This window comes from Anopheles coustani, chromosome 3 (assembly GCF_943734705.1).
Source record: "Anopheles coustani chromosome 3, idAnoCousDA_361_x.2, whole genome shotgun sequence".
NCBI lineage: Eukaryota > Metazoa > Arthropoda > Insecta > Diptera > Culicidae > Anopheles > Anopheles coustani.
Window position 1 is genome coordinate 86,892,662 of NC_071288.1, and position 12,479 is coordinate 86,905,140.

Here is a 12,479-nt window from a genome sequence, read left to right on the forward strand (position 1 = left end):
CGCAACCTAACACAATTTAGAAACTTCCCTAGCTTTTCTGGCTTGAATCCTCCCAACTCCATGCGGCAAAAGACGACACGAAACGATAAGAGTGAAAATAATTGCTTTCCCAGTATGTCCTATCGAGTGGCCCGAAAGCGACTACGCCGAATTTGGTCACCATCCGAGCTCGCCTTTCGACGGAAAGAGTCTGTTTCTTTTGCCGGCAGGAAAATATTGCCTTCGCAGAGGATGGCAGATTTAAAAATAACACTGTTACAGCGGACTGTTTTATTGGCAGGCACGAATCGTCCACTCGCCACCGGATAGAACGGACGCTGGAAGTAATCTGCAGAAGAATATTGACTTCACGCTTCGTTCGGTGGGTCTTTTGCCTTTGATCGAAACCCCAAAATCGAACACAAGCGGAAGGTCACAAATCGTGGCACTTGTAGAAACGGCGTTGCAATCGTGGTCTCACTTGGAGGTCGAATTTATCTTGCCATCTTTTAATCGCTTTATTGGCTTAGTTTATTTTGCCAGGAAAAATATGGATCTCTTTTAGAAAAATGATATATGGTGTTGTTTAATTCTTAGTCACATTAAGTTTACATTTAGGAAAGTACGGTTCTTTTAACCATGGTTTTTAAAAAGAACAGAGCAACCGAAATATAATTGAATTATTAAACTTTTCAAGCAATTTTATTTGATAAGTCTACTCAAAACCGTTGTGCTAATAGTTCACAGTTTTCCAATTGTCTCCTGTATGGCATTTAATTAATCTTCAATAAGACCACCATTGAAGGCCCCCTAATGAAAAGCTATTCGTTCCGACGGATTCCGCCTCTCAAATACCTCCCTTAATTCAGACAAATTGGTTCTTTCATGCCATGTTCACAGGCCTTCCGGCAGCATTGTACCTCGAGTATCTTCGATGAAAAACACCGATACGCCTTCGGACACCCGCGGTGTATCAGCTGGCCTACATCGGCGCAGCTGTAGCTTCCGGCACTCGTTGTTCCATCATGGTGGTGGTTTTTATCTTTCGCGTCAAAACGAGGGCACGCGAGCCTGTCCGTGTACCTGTCCTCGGGCCCATCCGGTGACATCAGGCAAAAGCCACCACGCTGGAAGGTGCGCGTAGCACGAAAAACTACCGTTCGCTACCGTGAATTACCGGCAAGGTTGCCTTTAGGGCATCGGGGAGATGGAGTCCCTGCTGTGGGGAGGGTGGATATTCTCACGGAACCTTTACGAAGACTCGCGGCTGTCGACCTCCGACCCGGCGGGCGACTAAGCGACATCGGACATCCTTTAATCAAATTATTCATTATCATTTGCTTAGATTTCGCTTCCACATCGGATCTGCCAACTGCCGGATGGCCTCCGAGCGAGCCTCCAAAAAGGGATCCTTTCGACCAACTTCGCTGTGACAAAGGACCTACGCAAGGACGACGACTCGCCCGGGAATGCCTGGCGGCGCTTACTCGCTCCGGCCAGGTATGGAAGGCTCTAATTGGTGGGGCTGGTACACGCTGACAACGGTCCAACACGACCTCGCGGTGGAAAAGTCCAACGAACGAACGGTCGAATGAACCGACGCTAAGCTGGTCGGTTTGATGGACCGGCCGACGTGCGCCGTCCGTTCGCAGCAAGATGGTATGCCGGGTTTTCCCCAGGAGCCCTTTTAAAATATCGTCGGTAGGATGGAATTTGATTTGCCGCCGGTTGGCCGTTAGTGGTAAAGGACTACGGCTCTGGATGCAGTTCTTTACATGATCATTACCACCGCGGACGTCACCGACCGTCGCTGTCGGCGTTACGATAACATTACAAAAGCAAACCCATGTCCAGGGGAGGTCCATGAGGTACATTACCATCCGGCATAATTCGGATAGACGATGTAGTCAAAGTTTTAGAAACATGTTCGCGTGTAATCCGCAACTAGCGTACGAAAGTTTCGTTCGCTATGGAAGAGGTGAGTTCGGTTTGCGTTTCTACTGCCTTTTGGAGGTTAGTCTAGTTAAACACAGATAGTTACTGTTATGTCTTTTGAAATGTTGTTAAACGAACTAAATATATGTAATTGTGTAACAGACGAACAGTAAAAGGGAAGTAGACTGATTTTCAAGTTATCTTGAAAATACTTTTTAATTGAAAATTGAATTAATTTAAAAAATTAAGAGTAAAATAGTTCCACTCCGAGACTCGTAGCGATCGGACGCTCTTTTACGAAGCAGAGCAAATAGTTTATCTCCGCAAAATAGAGCAAGCCTAACAATGGCAGCTTTGAGAAGTACCCTTCGGGTGGACTTCTCAAAGATTCCTAAAAGGCCTCCCGTGATGGAGGCAACGACCTTCGTGATGACAAAGCTGGGTCTTACCAGCAACAACATCAGCTCAATCCGGATGAAGCCAGCGACATCCGCAATGTTTATCCGTGTGAAGGAGCAGAGCCTCGCTCTAAGAACCGTCGAGCAGAACGACGGAAAGCACTCGCTAGAATGCGACGGGAAGCATTTCCCGATCCCGATCACCATGGTCGACAACTCCGTGGTCGTGAAAGTCCACGACTTGTCTGAAGATGTTTCAGACAAGACAATCTCGGATTTCTTCTCCCGCTACGGAGAGGTGCGCGCGATTCGAACCGGCGTTTGGGCAAAACCTTATCCATGCGCCGGAATCCCGGACGGATACCGCTATGTGACAGCGGTTATCACAAAGCCGGTGCCTTCGTACGTCACTATCGGAGGTGAAGAAACAATGGTGACCTACCGGGGCCAGCACCAAACGTGTCGTACCTGTGGGCTTTCGGTGCACCATGGCATGACCTGCACCCAAGGCAGGAAACTAGTTGCTCAAAAGGCAAGTGTGAACGAGAGATTATCGTACGCGTCTGCCCTGCAAAGTTCAGCAACATCAACGACACGCGCATCTGCACCGGTTGCACCTCCAAAAAGCGTCCCGGCGAGCGCACCGTCCGTCCCGGTGCGTACACCAACCTACCCAGAGAGCGCACCGGCCATCCCGGCGAGCGCACCGGCCGTCCCGGCGAGTGCACCGGCCGTCCCGGCGAGTGCACCGATCATCCCGGTGAGCACATCAACCGTCCTGGCGCGCACACCGACCGTCACGGAGGTCGCACCGGCCGTCCCGGCATCATCACCAAGAACGCCTACAACGTTGCCAAGCGACTCGATAGGCGTAGTAAATACGGCACCGGGTGCTATAACTAAGCCCGTCGTCTCCAGTCTGCTGCGAGCAAGTTCGCTGAACTTGACATCTGGCGCCAAAATCCATCAAGCTTCAAGATCGGCAGCAACATCGGAGGCCGACTCGGACATGGAAACGGAGCAGTGCCAGGTTTCGTCGCTGCCTTTCCTCGCCCCTCGCATTCCCTCTCCTACTCCTTCCACATCATCCGTGCTGGTGACAGGTAAGAGAAGATCGGACGAGACGGTAGAGACAGACGGACCGGGAGTTCGGACGGAGGCACCGCCCAAGCGCAAGCCTGGCCGTCCCCCCAAAAACCCTGGGCTGCAAAAACCCCTGACACAAGACCCGAAGCCGACAGAACGAGACTCGCGCTAATTTGGTTGAGATGGATGAATCGCTGAAATCGATCATTTTCGCATCGATTAATATCAATGCGATCTCCAACTCGACTAAATTAGATGCTTTACGGAGCTTCCTGCGGAATATTGACGCTGACGTTGTATTCTTGCAGGAGGTTTATGACTCTGACTTGACGCTCCCTGGGTACAATATTGTAACGAACGTTGACCACACAAGGAGAGGTACTGCGATCGCTATTCGCGAACCGATAAAATTTTCTCACGTAGAACGCAGTTTGGATTCACGTCTCATCTGCGTTCGGCTTGAGAATAATTCCACATTATGCAACATCTATGCTCCGTCAGGAACGCAGCGTAGAGCGGAGCGGGAACTGTTCTTCAACCAGACGATAGCCTACTACCTGCGGAATGTACCAGGACCGGTCATTCTGGCAGGGGACTTCAACTGTGTGTTGAAGTCCAAGGACGCTACCGGTGGAGGGAGTCAGAGCCTTGCTTTACAAAACGTTGTGGATGGATTAGCTTTGTGTGACAGCTGGGAGGCCATCAGAGGAAACGATGTTGAGTTCTCCTACATCACACGTGGTTCCGGTTCGCGAATCGATCGCTGTTACGTCTCCAAGACTATGAACGACCAACTGCGTAACACGCATATGCACTTGGTGTCGTTCTCAGACCACAAGGCACTTACGGTACGTCTCTGCCTTCCGAACATACCTGACGCGCGACGAAATGGCTATTGGCAACTACGGCCACATATTTTGACAGCCGAAAATATAGATGATTTTAGGGGCAAGTGGAATTATTGGACAAGACAACGAAGGAACTATGGTTCCTGGATGGAATGGTGGATTTGTTTCGCCAAACCAAAAATTAAATCGTTTTTCCGTTGGAAAACGAACCAAAAATACTCCAACTTCCGCTTGCTTCATAACATCCTCTACGCGGAGTTAAGGTCCTCATATGATCGGTATTTGGCAGATCCTAGTGAGCTGTCTAATATTAATCGTATAAAAGGGGAAATGCTCCTCCTTCAGAGGCGTTTCTCTGAGGACTTTGCTCAAATAAACGAAACGAGAGTAAGTGGTGAAAAAGTTTCCACTTTTCAGCTTGGAGAACGAAGGCAGGGTCGTACCGTGATTTCAAGCCTAAGAACTGACGATGACGTTATTATAGACAACCCTGACGAACTGTTGAACTATGTTCAGACGTACTACAGGGACCTGTACTCCGACGAATCGACGTACCCTGACCTGTCTTTTGCATGTCACCGTGCAATTCCCGAGGATTGTCAAACCAACAACGGTTGCATGGATGAAATTACCGTGAGTGAAATCCTTCATGCAATTGAAAAATCGAAACCTCGGAAGTCACCTGGTCCTGATGGAATCCCAATAGAGTTTTATCTACGGACATTTGAGGTCATTTGGAAAGAACTAGTATTAGTTCTCAACGAAGCCCTCAATGGCCATATTCCGGAGAGTTTCGTTAATGGGGTCATTGTCCTCGGAAGAAAGAAGGGTGATGGGTGCACGTTATCCTCCTACCGCCCGATCTCTCTCCTTAACACGGATTACAAACTCCTCTCGAGGATATTGAGGATTCGGCTTGGAAGAATTATGGATAAGTGGCAGGTGATATCACCGGCGCAGAAATGCAGCAACAAGCCCGCCAATATTTTCCAGGCCGTACTCTCTGTTAAGGAGAGAATCATAGATCTAAAGCGGAGGAGGAAGTGTGGAAAGCTCGTCTCCTTCGATCTTTCGCAGGCGTTTGACCGTGTTGATAGGGGCTTTCTGTTTGAATCGATGGTCTCCTTGGGTTTCAATCCGGATCTCGTCTGCCTTTTGAGGAAAATTGGAGAACAGTCCTCTTCTCGTGTCCTTGTGAACGGATCTCTATCCTCTTCCTTTCCTATCCAACGTTCCGTGCGGCAAGGAGATCCCTTGTCAATGCACTTGTTTATCCTATACCTTCATCCCCTCATCACTAGAATCGAAGGTATTTGCTGCGATCCGGATGACCTGGTCAATGCTTATGCTGACGATGTCTCAGTGGTGAGTACGTCCCCTTCCAAAATTGAGCGAGTGAGAGCGGCAATCGAGGCTTTTGGTGTCTGCTCTGGTGCCAAACTAAATGTCCACAAGACTCTGGCTTTGGATATTGGAGCGGTATCAGACGGGCACCGGCTCTTAATACCATGGCTGCACACTGTGGAGCGCCTGCGGCTGCTTGGAATCCTTTTTTCCAACAACATTCGGGAAGCAGCCGGTCACAACTGGGACCTGGTGATCAACCAATTTCGTCGGCTGGTGTGGTTACACAGGGTGAGAGACCTGAACCTTATGCAGAAAGTGGTTCTGCTCAACACCTTCTTGCTGCCGAAGCTGTGGTTCGTTGCGTCGGTTGTTGGTGCACGCGCAATGGACACAGCCAAGGTAACTAGCCTGGTAGGGTCTCTCCTTTGGAGCGGTGCTGGCGGAATACGGATCCCACTCCAACAACTGGCGCTGCCCCGAAACCGTGGGGGACTCAACCTCCACATCCCAGCTGTGACGACTATAGCCCTGTTGACCAACCGGTATGTGGTGGAACAGGAGTACCTGCGGATTGGTGCGGACCACATACAATACGCTGACAACCCGCCTGACATTGCAGCCATCCCATCAACATATCCATGCCTTCGGAGTGTTGTCCAGATACTCGCATACGTTCCCTCCCCTCTTAAGCAACACCCGTCCACTAGAGCGTTTCGCAAGACGCTAGTGCAACGTTTCCCAAATCCCAAAATCCAGGAACAGTTTCAAAATGTTGTCTGGAAGATGGTATGGAAGAACATCCATTCTCCGAAGTTGTCATCGGAGCAGCGGTCGGCACTTTACCTTGTCGTGAACGGCAAGGTCCCACATGGCGATCTGCTAATGCGGATGGGACGCGCATCCTCATCGTCCTGTATGTTTTGTGTTGAATGTGACACCCTGGAACATAGGTTCACCTCTTGCACTCGCGTTATTGCCGCCTGGGACCTGCTGCAGCAGTGCATCAGGAATGAAGCTCCAGGGTGTCAGTGCTCGTTTCAATGTCTCCGTTTTCCAGTACTCCGCGGAATGAGTACTGCGCAACGAGTAAAAGTGCTTCGTCTGTATGCAAACTACATCATCCATATCATTGGAAACAATGATACTGCGATCGATCTAGCTGTCCTTAAATGTACATTGTTTCTTTGACACTATTGTAAAGACCATATTTATAAGCAAGTAAACTATTTTATAAATAAATAGTATGTTTTATAAAAAAAAAAAATAAAGGGAGTTGCAGGTAATGTCAAGAGGCACTTTTTTCAACACCAAAAATATATTGATACAAAGTAACTATAAAAGCTTAAAATAAAGCTTAGAAAAAAACCAAAAAGAAAATACATATTTGGAAATGACACTATTAAAAATCATTGGGGTAGAATAAATCTTAAAACAACTTATAATTTGGATTTTATTACCATTTGAATCGTAAAGAAAACTACAAATTTAAGTTCAAAACATTAAGGGAAACAAAACGTTTTGAAGTTTGGAGCTTCTGAAATTTAAAAATATTCTCATCCTTTTTGCTCTTTTGGTAACATTTATAAGCGTTCTTCAAAGTAAATGAGATTCAGTTCTGTTTTAAAGCAATTAAAAAGTAATAATCACATTTAAGCTTTTTTATTTCAAATCGAGAGGTAGGGATCTTTTAAATTACAATTGCTAGAGAATTGTAAAGCATAATATTTGTAGATTTTTATGTGATTTCTAAGAATTTTGAAATGATTATTTTAGATCTTAATATAAAGTACATATTACAAACAGATTTAGTATAAATTTTATGCAAATATGAGAAAAAGTGGAATGAAGAAGTTGTTGTAAAAGTTAGAATAAATGTTGACATTTTTTTTTTAATGATCCCTATTCCCAACATGTTGATAAAAACGATGACAATCTCTGCAATTGAGGTTCAAAACATAGAATTGCGCGAACTCCTAACTTGTATCAACGAAATTATACAGTCAAGTGAAAGTGGATTTGTTTACCTTCTTACATTTCAAACATTAACAAACAGATTACTACAATTTGCTGGCGATTCTCCGTTTCGCGTTGACATGGAAACATGATGAGTTTGAACAGCGCAAGACTCGCAATGAAAACGAGAGCCGATGACAATGTTGACCGAAATCAAATTACAGCACGACGTGTAGCAAAACAACGAACGTAACGGCAAATTCATCGCAGTCAGGAAATGTGATTTTGGAACCGTTTCGATTTGCTCGCCATGCCACATTTCGAACGCGTATTTCTGCTAGCGCTTTCCAATTGCAAACAGAGTGACATCGATGGCACTAGAAATGAAGGGAGACTGTCTAACCGAGAGAGGAATGGTGGCATTTGTTTTTACAAGAATTGTGATGTGTATCCTTATTAAAGCAACTTTCGTTAAATCCATCCCCTTTAGTGGATCTGCTGTGGGTTTTTTCCTTCTTCTTCGGGTGTTTCGTCACCGAGCCGTAAACAACTCCTGCAGCTGTCTAATAGGGAATTGTTTGTGTCGGAACACGAAACGCAAGGCGAAAAACAAAAAAAGGAAAAGCCGAATGCCTACAACACTGTGGTGAACATTGTAAGGGCTGGGAAACGACAGACAGGCGACCCCCTCGTCCTGGCACGCCACCGACCACCCAGTGTTCACCACCACCTTGGAAATGTTTTCACGTTCGAACAATTTCCTTCATCGAAATAGAATCCGCACGAAATGAAATAGCTTTCCCACCTTGTACGACTTGCCGATCGGGCAATTTCGAGGCCAAACACGACAACGGGGCCCGTGTCGAGGTGTTTTTTTTTCTCTCCATCGCAGGGAAAACTAATTTTAAATTTCGCTTCGCCAGGACGCAGACAAATGGTTGCGATGAAAGTGTGAGGCACGTGGAATATTTTCGCTGCTTGTATCGAACCGAGCGTCGATCCAGATTTGATGATTTTGTGTTTTTTTTTCTCCGCCCTCCCGATCGGCCCTTCGGCAGGATTCACAGTTTATAAATAGAGCGAAACAAAGCGACCTTCATGATGATGTTTCCGAATCATGCTTGCGCCCTACGATTCCCGGTGTTCGCAAATGCGTTTGTTGTTGGTTAATAAAGGCCTTCGTTTGGGTCCATTTTAGCTTTCGCTTAGCGTCGTCCTTCTTCGAGGGATTTCTTTTTCGGGGCTCGGTACGCCCACAAGCGGTCTAAATAAACTGCCAAGCCACTCCAGCCTCCAGGTCCCGCGGTGCCGCTAAGTCAACCGGAATCGGTCGAAAAGAAAAACTGATGCCAGAATTTCACTAATCTAAATTCCTCCGTGGAAATACGCTTGACCACCGCACCGGAGCGCCTGAGGTAAAACAGTGAAACATGGTACCAGCCGACCGAGAGGAAAATAAAAGTTTTCCCCGAACCTTCCACCTACTCCCCCCAAGCAACGGTCAGCTAAACCGATGAAAAAATAAATAAATAAATAAAATGAGAAAAAAGTTTTTCCCGCTCATTATACCGCACCTTTCGGCGGTGCGGGGGATGGAATTCGGGATAAATTTACTGAACTTTCTCCATTTATTGTTCTTCTGCAGTTACGGTGGGCGATACTTTTGTGGAAGGTTCAGAAATATGACCTGCAACGGTTTATGGCTCGCACAAAAGAAGGCACGCGGGGGGGAACGGATCGTACAGGGATGCAGAAGGAGTCTTACATCGGTTTTTAAGTCGGCAAAAAGCAAGATAAGCACAGGAAAGTAGCTTTCTTTGGCAGGTAAACAGCAACAAATGCACAGTTCTTTCTACTTTGTATTCATTCATGTTTTCCCTCATTGCCAATTGAAGATTTTGTTTTTATTTTGATTTTTATCACGTTTACAGTTCGATTACAGTTCGCATTCAAAGTTCGCGAATGTCTATAAGATATTAAATATTTTTTATCGATTAAATTTTAATTAGATAAGAGCATTATTTTTTCTCATTATACGACAATTTAATAGTTGTTTTTGGTACTTTAAACACTCGTTTCTTATTTTTCCTTTCATGCAGCATAATTTTCACAACTATACTTTTGTTTGATTTTAGCGATAAAATATCAAACCATTAATTAATTTTAACAACTAAATTTCAACTGACCTTAGGCTTAAATAGCCTACAATTATGCCATTTGTATTTAATGAACTTTTTCGATTGAGCGGAGTAGAACAACTTTACATAGAAATGTATAAAATGCCGCCTTTAGTTTCACATACATGTGTTTCCAGACTTCAAGAGCGTAACTCATCAATAGTATCCATAATAGAAAAATTATATAAATTAAGCGAAAAAATAATGCCATTAGCTAAACATAAAAATACCAAACGAATGAATCTTGATTGTTAGTTAAAGAAGATATTCTTACCACACAATCACACCAAACAGGATGACATCCGGAGAAGACGTTTCCGGTACGCCTTAGGCCTTACTGCTGTTTCATGGAAAATTCAAATATTCCGATGCACGTGATTCATTTTTAAGCACTTTAATTCAGCGTTCAACACGGTTTTTTTTCGAAACACACTTCCTACCACTGCGTGATTTGTATCTGTTAACCTTAAATCATCTAACATCGGGGGAGAAAAAATACGACACGAATGATGATGAAACACTTTAATTTCAGCCAATACCACCATGCACCCCGAATGCAAATGATCTTTCTACGTTGTTTTTCCGGCAGAAGGGGAGGTGGAAAATTCGCTCACTCACGCCCGAACGCAACTTGTACCCGAAAACGAACACCAACCCTATGCGAGCCTAGACTATTTGCCTAAACCGTGCAACGGCGGCAAATCCTCCACAATTTATCTTCCACGCTAGGCGCACGTAAACATACCGTGTACACACACTCCCACGTAAAAACATACACAAACAAGCGCACGCACATACGTAGCTTCGGGCGTAAAACACGGGATAAAACTTTACTCCGCAGCACTAAACTAAACTTTTACGCACCGCACGGCAGCGCTTGGAGTGGAACCGGAATTGATATGCTACCGGCATTTCCCGGTCTTCCCGGTCGAGTAGCGTGCAACTAGCGCACACAAACACACACACACACTCCGTCACATACATATACGTGCTTCAGATAGTGTACACCCACAGTACACATACACACAGTTTTGGAAATCATCCTTCGACAGGAAAACCCATACAGCGAACGGAATAAAGGATTCGGTAACGCAGTAGGCGGAAAGGAAAATGGATAAAGTTACTCGGGTGGGATAGAAGGATACAGAAAGGGAAGGGAGCGGGGGTGGCGAAAACATCCAAGTGCGGGAAAAATCAACCGATGAAAACAAATACTCTCGTACCGAGACGCTACGGACAAAACAGAGGGAAATGGAAAAACGGAAGAAAGGTTTGGAACGAAACGGGGAGGGTGGAAAATCTGACGCCAACTAACAGGAAAGAAAAAAGGGGAAACATTTCCACTCCCTTTTGTAATTTCCTTTCTTTGTCGGGGAAGATTTTCCCATGCGTTTTGCGAACCTTTTTTCCACTCGCACGTTGCTTGAAAAGAAGCAACGAAGACAACTCATTCCGCGGGCCCCTTATGGGAGGGAAAATTGTGGAAAATTCGATGTCGCCAGGGAAAGTCTGCCAGACGACGGTTAAGGTTGCCGCGAACGTTCTCCACCCCCCCAGTGGTTCCCCGGTTGTCGATACTCGAGCTCGCAGATGATAAGGATGTGTCTTGAAAGATGGCGCGAGTTCTCGTTACGGCGAGTCCTTGATGATTTATGGTTCGTTCACCCCTTCCGGTTGTGTTTTTTTTTATTGCGTTCCGTGCCGTCGGTTGTTGTTGGTGAAAAATCGAACAATCACCGCCAAGGACACTGCTTATTGTTTACACTGTGAGTCCTCGTCGAGTTAAGTGATGGTACGCAAGGACGACGACGACGACGAACGTTGTTACCGTAACGACCTCAAGTGCAACACTAATCAGACGCGCACCGAAAGCATCCTCTTTTGTATCCTCGATGGCAACGTTGAACCAAGCCGTGGCCGTGGTCTCGCCCTCCAACCAACCAATTCCGGCCGGGACATTACCGGAAGCGATAAAAACACGCCAGCACACTCTCCTCTAATCCTTTGGCGTGTTTTCCCGTGGAGCCGTGGAGCGTTCGTTTTTAATATCCTTTCCGTGCAGGCGTACGGAAGGATTGGGCCACTGGTCCCCGGGGGATGGGGGAAGGATAATTACTAACACCACTCCGGATGGTCTGATGCTGGCCGCCTCCGTCCCGGAACTCACACCACCACAGGCCGTCCACTGGAGCCGCCAACACGACGCCCCGTTGCGATTCCCTAGCGACCGAGGAATCACCACCAATCCCTCCTCCAGTCTAGTGTCCCTTGCCTTTCCGGATGTGTGTGTTTCCACCCACTTCCCCGCGCAGCTACCTTCGTTTGTGGCGTCCCGGAAGTGGACGGGGTTCGTCACACCACGCCACCACACATACACCGAAAGGAGAACCGAACCGAACGAACCGACTCGCCAACGTTCCACCGGGCAACTGACAGGACGTGCGATGGTCCTGTCACTTTGGGTTGGAACAGCCGACCGAAACACACATGTCCCGAGCCGAACTGGTTTTGCCTGCAGGCCTGAATGAAGCGTACCGTCGGGTTGGTTTTCCCGCTTCGGGTCGCGCACGCGCCGCTGGGTGGAATGGAAAATTCCCCTACGCGCGTGTTGCCACTCCGTACGCGAGGCGTTCTTTGTTGATGCTCTTTTTTGTTGCCCTTCTTTCTTAACATCTCTTTTTCCTGTACCCCTTTCCAGACGCGTGTCGTCGCGCTCCGGTTAAGACAGATGGCGATGGGAAACCGGCAGAAAGCAG